This window comes from Monodelphis domestica, chromosome 2 (genome assembly GCF_027887165.1).
Source record: "Monodelphis domestica isolate mMonDom1 chromosome 2, mMonDom1.pri, whole genome shotgun sequence".
Taxonomy (NCBI): Eukaryota; Metazoa; Chordata; class Mammalia; order Didelphimorphia; family Didelphidae; genus Monodelphis; species Monodelphis domestica.
In genome coordinates this window covers 74,287,512-74,295,146 of record NC_077228.1, presented here as the reverse complement: position 1 = coordinate 74,295,146, position 7,635 = coordinate 74,287,512, and the positions used below count along the sequence as shown (strand labels likewise).

Sequence of the window (7,635 nt, the reverse complement as noted above, 5' to 3'; positions counted from 1 at the left end):
GGCTTTGTGCAACTCTGAGGCAATTTGCCAGCCCAGTATCTAATTGCAGGGCCAATAAGAAAAGAATTGAAAAATACAATTGAGGGCCATATGGGTTTGTCCGACAGATTTAGATGGAGGCAAAAGGAAGTACAGATCTTTGTCTTAGTCTGGGACATGGAAGAGATGATTTATTTTTATTTTTTCTATTAAATTTTTTATTTTTTAATTCCTCCCCACCATGATTCCATGATTCATGTTTTCTCCCTCACTTCATCCCTCTCCCCTCCTGGAGTTGACAAGCAATTCCCCTGGGTTATACATAAATTATCACTCCAATTCATTTCCATTATTTTTCATTTTTGTAAAAAAGTAATCTTTTAAAACCAAAACCCCAAATCACATACCCATATAAATAAGTGATAAATCATATATTTGTCTTCTGAATTTCTACCCCCACAGTTCTTTCTCTAGATGTGGATAGCTTTCTTTCTCATAAGTTCCACATAATTGTCCTGGATCATTGCATTGCTATTAGTAACCAAGTCAATTGATCTCACAATGTTACAGTTTCTGTATATGATGATCTACTGGTTCTGCTTATTTCACTTTGCATCAGCTCATGTATGTCTTTTCAGTTCTTTTAGAAATCCATCAATTCATCATTCCTTATTGAACAATAGTGTTCCACCACCATCATATACCACAATTTGTTCAGCCATTCCCCAATTGAGGGGCATCCCCTCATTTTCCAGTTTTTTGCTACCATAAAAAGTGTAGCTATACATGTTTTTGTACAAACAGATCCTTGCACAGATTTTTTTTATATATCTTTGTGCTATAACCCCATTAATGGTATCACTGGTTCAAAGGGTATGAATTCTTTTAAGGCTCTTTGGGCATGATTCCAAATTGCCCTCCAGAAAGATTAGATCAATCCACAACTCTATCAGCACTGCATTAATGTCCCAACTTTGCCACATCCCCTCAACATTCATTTTCCTTTACTGTCATACTGGCCACTTTGCTAAGTGTAATGTGGTACCTCAAGGATGCTTTGATCTGCATTCCTCTAGTCAGAAGAGTTTTAAAACATTTTTTTCATATGATGATTCATATGACTCATATGATGGTTTTGATTTCTTCATCTGAAAACTGCTTATTCATGTCCCTTGACCATTTGTCAATTGGGGAGTGATTTGATTTCTTATTAATTTGACTTAATTCTTTGTATATTTGAGAAATTAGACTTTCATTAGAGAGATTTATTTGGAAAAGATGATTTAAAGCGACAACAATAACAAAACTTTCCCCAAAGAATTAGGAGTGAGGGATAGTATATCTCTAGTTGAGAAGAATAAAAAAGTAGCTTCATGGCTGCCTGAGTGTCCTCTTTCCATCTACAGGAAGCAAGGAGGCATGCCAAACAATATGTAACAGCAACCATTGGTATATGATCCATATGGTCATCCCTAAAGGAATTCTACTAAAGTGTCCCAGAGGCATGTGCCTCAAGAAGCTGGCTGTAAGAGAACTGGGAACTGAAGCTAAAGCATCAGTGTCCTGCTTCAATTGATGGGAGGGAATAAACATTTATCTAGTGCCTATACTTTTACAAATATGATCACATTTAATCCTCACAACAATGGTATTATTTTTATCTCCATTTGAGAGTTGAGGAACCCAAGACAAGAAGGTTAAGTGACTTGCCTAGGACAGATCTGAATTCAGGTCTTCCTGACCCTGTGTCCACTAGGTCACCTAGCTGCTTCCCAAAGTCAGAGAACTGTTAAGATTAAAATTGCCAAACTGTTGCAGGTAAAATTAGATTTACTGTGGCAGGTAAAAATTAGTTTCTCTGCTAGAAGTATTATATTTTATGAGGTTTAATAAAGGTTAAGAATGAAAGAAAATATAGAATAAGAAAGCATGTGTCTAGGCCTAGAGAGCCCATTCACAACCACTCACATCTTGCTTGCTAGGTAGAGAGCCGTGTATGTTCTGAAGCAGAAGTAGGAAGAGCACTCAGTAGGCTTTTACAGCCTGTTAAATAGAAATTTTGATCTCTCCCAGGTGAGGATCTCAGTGAGATTACAAAGCATTCTGGAAAGTGGCCAAGGACTTCTGGGATTGAAGTCTGGGGTTCAAATCTCCATTTTTACATTATCCTGTATGATCCTCTGGGAAAGGTTTTCCCAGAGGATCATGAAAACATAATCAACCTAAAGATTACAATAATTTGAGGATAAGAGGAAAAAACAAAACCAATAATTGTTAGACACATTGACAAAAGGCCAGTTAGGGGGCAGTCCCCTTGGCATGAAAGTATACATACAAATAAATGTTCAATCAACCACACCCAAAGTTCATTCTCAATCTTCTTGTGCATCTTGTGGTCTAGAGGCTTCTTCATGGTGTCTTCTCCAACAGTTCAATTCCTGTATTCAGAGAGGTAGCATCTTTCCTTACCTAAAATTTTTCTTAAAAGGAATTTAAACTTTGCAATTTAAAATAATAATATTTTTACATTTCCCCATATTGAGAGTGATTGAAAAACACAGGGATCACTCAGGGATGCATGACTGAGTTATGAGGTATATGAATCAATTGGCAAGAGAAATTAAAAAGACATCAGAAAATCCAAATAAAAAGAAACACTGTAACATAAGACTTGAGTGATAAAAGATCAAGAACATAATCAATTTCCTTTGATCATATTGTGTTGCAGACCCTGAAAGGGAAATAGCATAGTATAAGAAATCCAAGAATTCAATTTAGGAGTTAGAAGACCTGAATTCTAGTCCTGGCTCTAAAACTTTACTAGCTAGGGTATAGATCAAATCCCTAAACCTCTAAGGAACTTAAGTTTCCTTACCTATAAAAACTTGCTGGGTCTCCCAAGGTTGGCCAATAGAGAGTGAAAATTTCTAGCCACAGCAAAAGCTGTCTAGTGAAGTTGTGGCGCTGACTCCGAGTAAAGGGCCAAATTGGACATATCCCTATCCTGATTAAAGACTTGGTTTTTCTGACTAAATAAAAGGGGAGGGGGGAGCTGGGTAGCTCAGTGGATTGAGAACCAGGCCTAGAGATGGAAGGTCCTAGGTTCAAATCTGGCCTCAGACACTTCCTAGGTGTGTGACCCTGGGCAAGTCACTTGACCCCCATTGCCTAATAAAGGAAAAATAAATCTATAACAGGTCCTTCAATCAGGGCCCAATTAAAATGATCTAAGCAATGAAGCATTTACCCAGTCAGTAGCCAGGACTACAGAAAGTTACCACACTATGAAAGACAGAAAAGCGACCAGATTATAGGAGCCAGGTAGGAGCCAAGGTTTGGGATACTCAACTGTAAGTATTTTCACGAATAGTGTGGATACACAAGGAAGGCCTATGTCATAACAAATGTTAAACATAGCAACCTCTAGTCTTCATGCTAGGTTCAAGAACTTTGTATTGGCTTGGAAGTACATCAATCCATCCTGAATTGGCTTATCTTTGGCCCTATGTAATGGCTCTTTTGTGTATATCTTGTCCTGGAATCAGACAGAATCATTAAGTAAAGTCCCATAATTTTTTTTTAATTAAACCCTTACCTTCCATCTTGGAGTCAATGCTATGTATTGGCTCCAAGGCAGAAGAGTGGTAAGGGCTAGGCAATGGGGGTCAAGTGACTTGCCCAGGGTCACACAGCTAGGAAGTGTCTGAGGCCAGATTTGAACCCAGGACCTCCCATCTCTAGGCCTGGTTCTCAATCCACTGAGCTACCCAGATGCCCCTCCCATAAATTTTTTAAACAATCAGTGGCATCATTTTTATAGTTTCAAGTTTTTGGGGCATGCATTGACATTATAGCAAATGTATTTTAAACTTATATTACTGCTAAATCAAAAAGTTAAAGAAAATCTTAATACTGGTGACATGTGCTTCAAATATAAAAAAGGAGAGAAAAAATACAAAAAACCCCAGAAATAGTATATTGCACATGCAAGAAAATTATAATAAGAGTTTTAAAATTCAAAAATATAGCTTATAATCATTGACACACTGTGTCAGCTAAGAAAATATAGAATGCGGGAAACAACAAATTGGGAAAAAATCTTCATAGAAACCTCTGACAAAGGTTTAATTACTCATATTTATAAAGAGCTAAATCAATTGTACAAAAAAATCAAGCCATTCTCCAATTGATAAATGGGCAAGGGACATGGATAGGCAGTTCTCAGATAAAGAAATCAAAACTATTAACAAGCACATGAAGAAGTGCTCTACATCTCTTATAATCAGAGAGATGCAAATCAAAACAACTCTGAGGTATCACCTCACACCTAGCAGATTGGCTAACATAACAGCAAAGGAAAGTAATGAATGCTGGAGGGGATGTGGCAAAGTAGGGACATTAATTCATTGCTGGTGGAGTTGTGAACTGATCCAACCATTCTGGAGGGCAATTTGGAACTATGCCCAAAGGGCGACAAAAGAATATCTACCCTTTGACCCAGCCATAGCACTGCTGGGTCTGTACCCCAAAGAGATAATGGACACAAAGACTTGTACAAAAATATTCATAGCTGCGCTCTGTGTGGTGGCCCAAAACTGGAAAACGAGGGGATGCCCATCAATTGGGGAATGGCTGAACAAACTGTGGTATATGTTGGTGATGGAATACTATTGTGCTAAAAGGAATAATAAAGTGGAGGAGTTCCATGGAGACTGGAACAACCTCCAGGAAGTGATGCAGAGCGAGAGGAGTAGAACCAGGAGAACATTGTACACAGAGACTAATACACTGTGGTATAATCGAACGTAATGGACTTCTTCATTAGTGGCGGTGTAATGTCCCTGAACAATTTGCAGGGATCCAGGAGAAAAAAACACCATTCATAAGCAAAGGATAAACTATGGGAGTGGAAACACCGAGAAAAAGCAACTGCCTGAATACAGAGGTTGAGGGGACATGACAGAGGATAGACTCTAAATGAACACTCTAATGCAAATACTATCAACAAAGCAATGGGTTCAAATCAAGAAAACATCTAATGCTCAGTGGACTTACGCGTTGGCTATGGGGGGTGGGGGGGAGGAAAAGAAAATGATCTATGTCTTTAACGAATAATGCTTGGAAATGATCAAATAAAATATATTAAAAAAAATAAAAATAAAAGGTTTGCCATTGCTGCTCTAGAACATAGCTGCACAGAGCACAGTTTCTTAACCTGAAGTCCATGAACTTTTAATAAAAAAAAACTGAGAAAAGTGCCTTTCAAATTAAAAAGAAAAAGAAAAAGAAAATATAGAATGCAAGGCTTTCTCACCAAAAATGAGATCCATTTCCTCTTCATATCTGGCCACAATCCACTGTGAGTATAAGCAAATGAATGTCACAAGGTTGTTGTTTTTTTTAATAAAGAACAGTATTACAACTATGTAGATATCAATATCCCCAAAATTCTCAATAGCCCAATTAAGCACAATAGCAAACAAACACACTATCATATTTAACACAAGTTGCTGTATGGCGTTTTTTAAAAGCCTATGAACTGATGGTTATTTGTCACAAGTTTTTACAAACATAGCAAATCTTTCAACCTTGATATTTAAACAAAGTAAAACTTATTTTGGGTTAAGAACATCATCAAGAAATCTAGATATCATTCTGGTGGAAGTAAAGTAGTGGGCTGAAGAATATAAATGTGTGATGCTCCTTTTTTGGAGGCTTTTTAGTGGTACAAATGCCCTGAGATTAACTGCCCAACTTCTATTCACATATTTAGAAATGCTGGAAGGTTGGGGTTATAATTGTATTTCACTTCAGCTACTAGAATGGGCCTTACACCTCGTGTTAGGGGCAGATAAAATAACCAGAGATTAAGAAAAAAATTCTAAAAATCATGTCTAAAAAACCCTTAAAATCAATTGAGATATTTAGCACATTAAATCCTCCAAAGGTTGTTATACAATTGTAACCAGTTCTGATGAAGTCCATCTATATCCTCTATGTGACATTTTACAAAGTCAAAAACAGAAAAGGTGGTTTTTTTTATGGGCTTATTCAATGTTTGTTTGTTCAGTATGGTCATAGGGGAAAAGCAACAGAATATAACAGTAGTTAAAACTCAGTACATTAAAATGATTCAGTGTACCAGAATAATATTGAATGCAGTAATATATGAACTTAAAATCACAAAGTTAAATCTTAAACAAAGCAAACAGTAAAATGCAATAGAATACAGAGATTTTCATAAACCATTGGAGCCTGAAATGCCTTATAAATATAACCTCCAGTCTCTTTAAATTTCCTTGGGTTTTTGTCCATTTAGATGCCTATTGTCGGAAGGCAGAAGATTGGTATCGGCTAGGCAATGGGGTTTAAGTGACCCGCTCAGGGCCACACCACCAGCAAGTATCTGAGGCCAGATTCCAACCCAGGACCTCCTGTCTCTAGGCCTGGCTCTCAGTCCACTGAGACACCCAGCTTCCCTCCCATAGTGAGTTTTTGGAATCTCAACAAATGGCAAAGAGTTGCAGGGAGATGAATTTCTCTCTTGAATCTCAAGTGAGATAAATAAAGGAACCAATATAGTTATAAGATATCCTTTTAAATAGCCCAATTGCTTGTAAGTTCCTGTTTGGAAAAGTCTTTTTCTTCTTTCCTTTTCTTTCTCCCCTTCTATGATCCCCCCAGTCTATGTGGATGCTAATCTTAGCCTAAGGGAAAATTACCTCCCCATCTTTACAAGCTGGTAGAAATGAGTCCTGGGCCTGAGGTGATGAGCAATCTGCTCCGAGGCTAGAGTTTGCTGAGCCAGGGGGTGGTGGATTACCAGGTGATCCAGATCTGGGTCAAAACAGGTCCAGACGCTGGGAACAGGAGCTGAGCTGAGCCAGCCGGGAAGGGCAGGCAGGTGAGGGGCAGTCTGGGTCAAATAGCAAGCAGGTCTGGAGCGGAGGCAGGAATGCAGGCAGGCAGGCAGAAGCGGCCGAGTGGAGCCGAGCTATCTAATGGCTGGAACGAGCTGGATCAGCAATAGCTTTGCTAGGGTAAAAAATCTTGGCCAGAAAAAATTTTTTTTTCTAGGCAGTAGCTATTAAGGCTGAACTAAAGATCAGTAAAGAAAAGAATCAGAAGATTGAGAGTATTTTGTTTTTCCAATGTGGTAAGCCCAACTGTTAAGATTAAAATTGCCAAACTGTTGCAGGTAAAATTAGGTTTACTGTGGCAGGTAAAAATTAATTTCTCTGCTAGAAGTGTTATGTATATATATATATATATATATATATATATATATATATATATATATTTTATAACCCTTACCTTCCATCTTGGAGTTAATACTCTGTATTGGCTCCAAGGCAGAAGAGTGGTAAGGGCTAGGCAATGGGGGTCAAGTGACTTGCCCAGGGTCACATAGCTAGGAAGTGGCTGAGGCCAGATTTGAACCTAGGACCTCCTGTCTCTAGGACTGGCTCTTAATCCACTGAGCTATCCAGCTGCCCCCTAGAAGTGTTATATTTTATGAGGTTTATTAAAGGTTAAGAATTAAAGAAAATACAGCATAAGAAAGCACATGTCTAGGCCCAGAGAGCCCATTTACAATCATTCACACCTTGACTGCTAGGTAGAGAGCTGCATGTGCTCTGAAGCAGAAGTAGGAAA

The 7,635-nt window shown here is 38.2% G+C and overlaps 1 long non-coding RNA gene across 1 annotated transcript; it reads right to left on the bottom strand.

Annotated features, from left to right (window-relative positions):
• Nucleotides 1-220: 220 nt before the first annotated feature.
• On the bottom strand, nucleotides 221-7,109 carry LOC107651270 (uncharacterized). The gene is made up of 3 exons (XR_008916114.1): nucleotides 6,702-7,109; nucleotides 5,294-5,336; nucleotides 221-2,710 (listed from the first exon to the last, which is right to left on the bottom strand). It is a non-coding gene; the product is annotated as an uncharacterized LOC107651270 (long non-coding RNA).
• Between the last annotated feature and the right edge of the window lie 526 nt (nucleotides 7,110-7,635).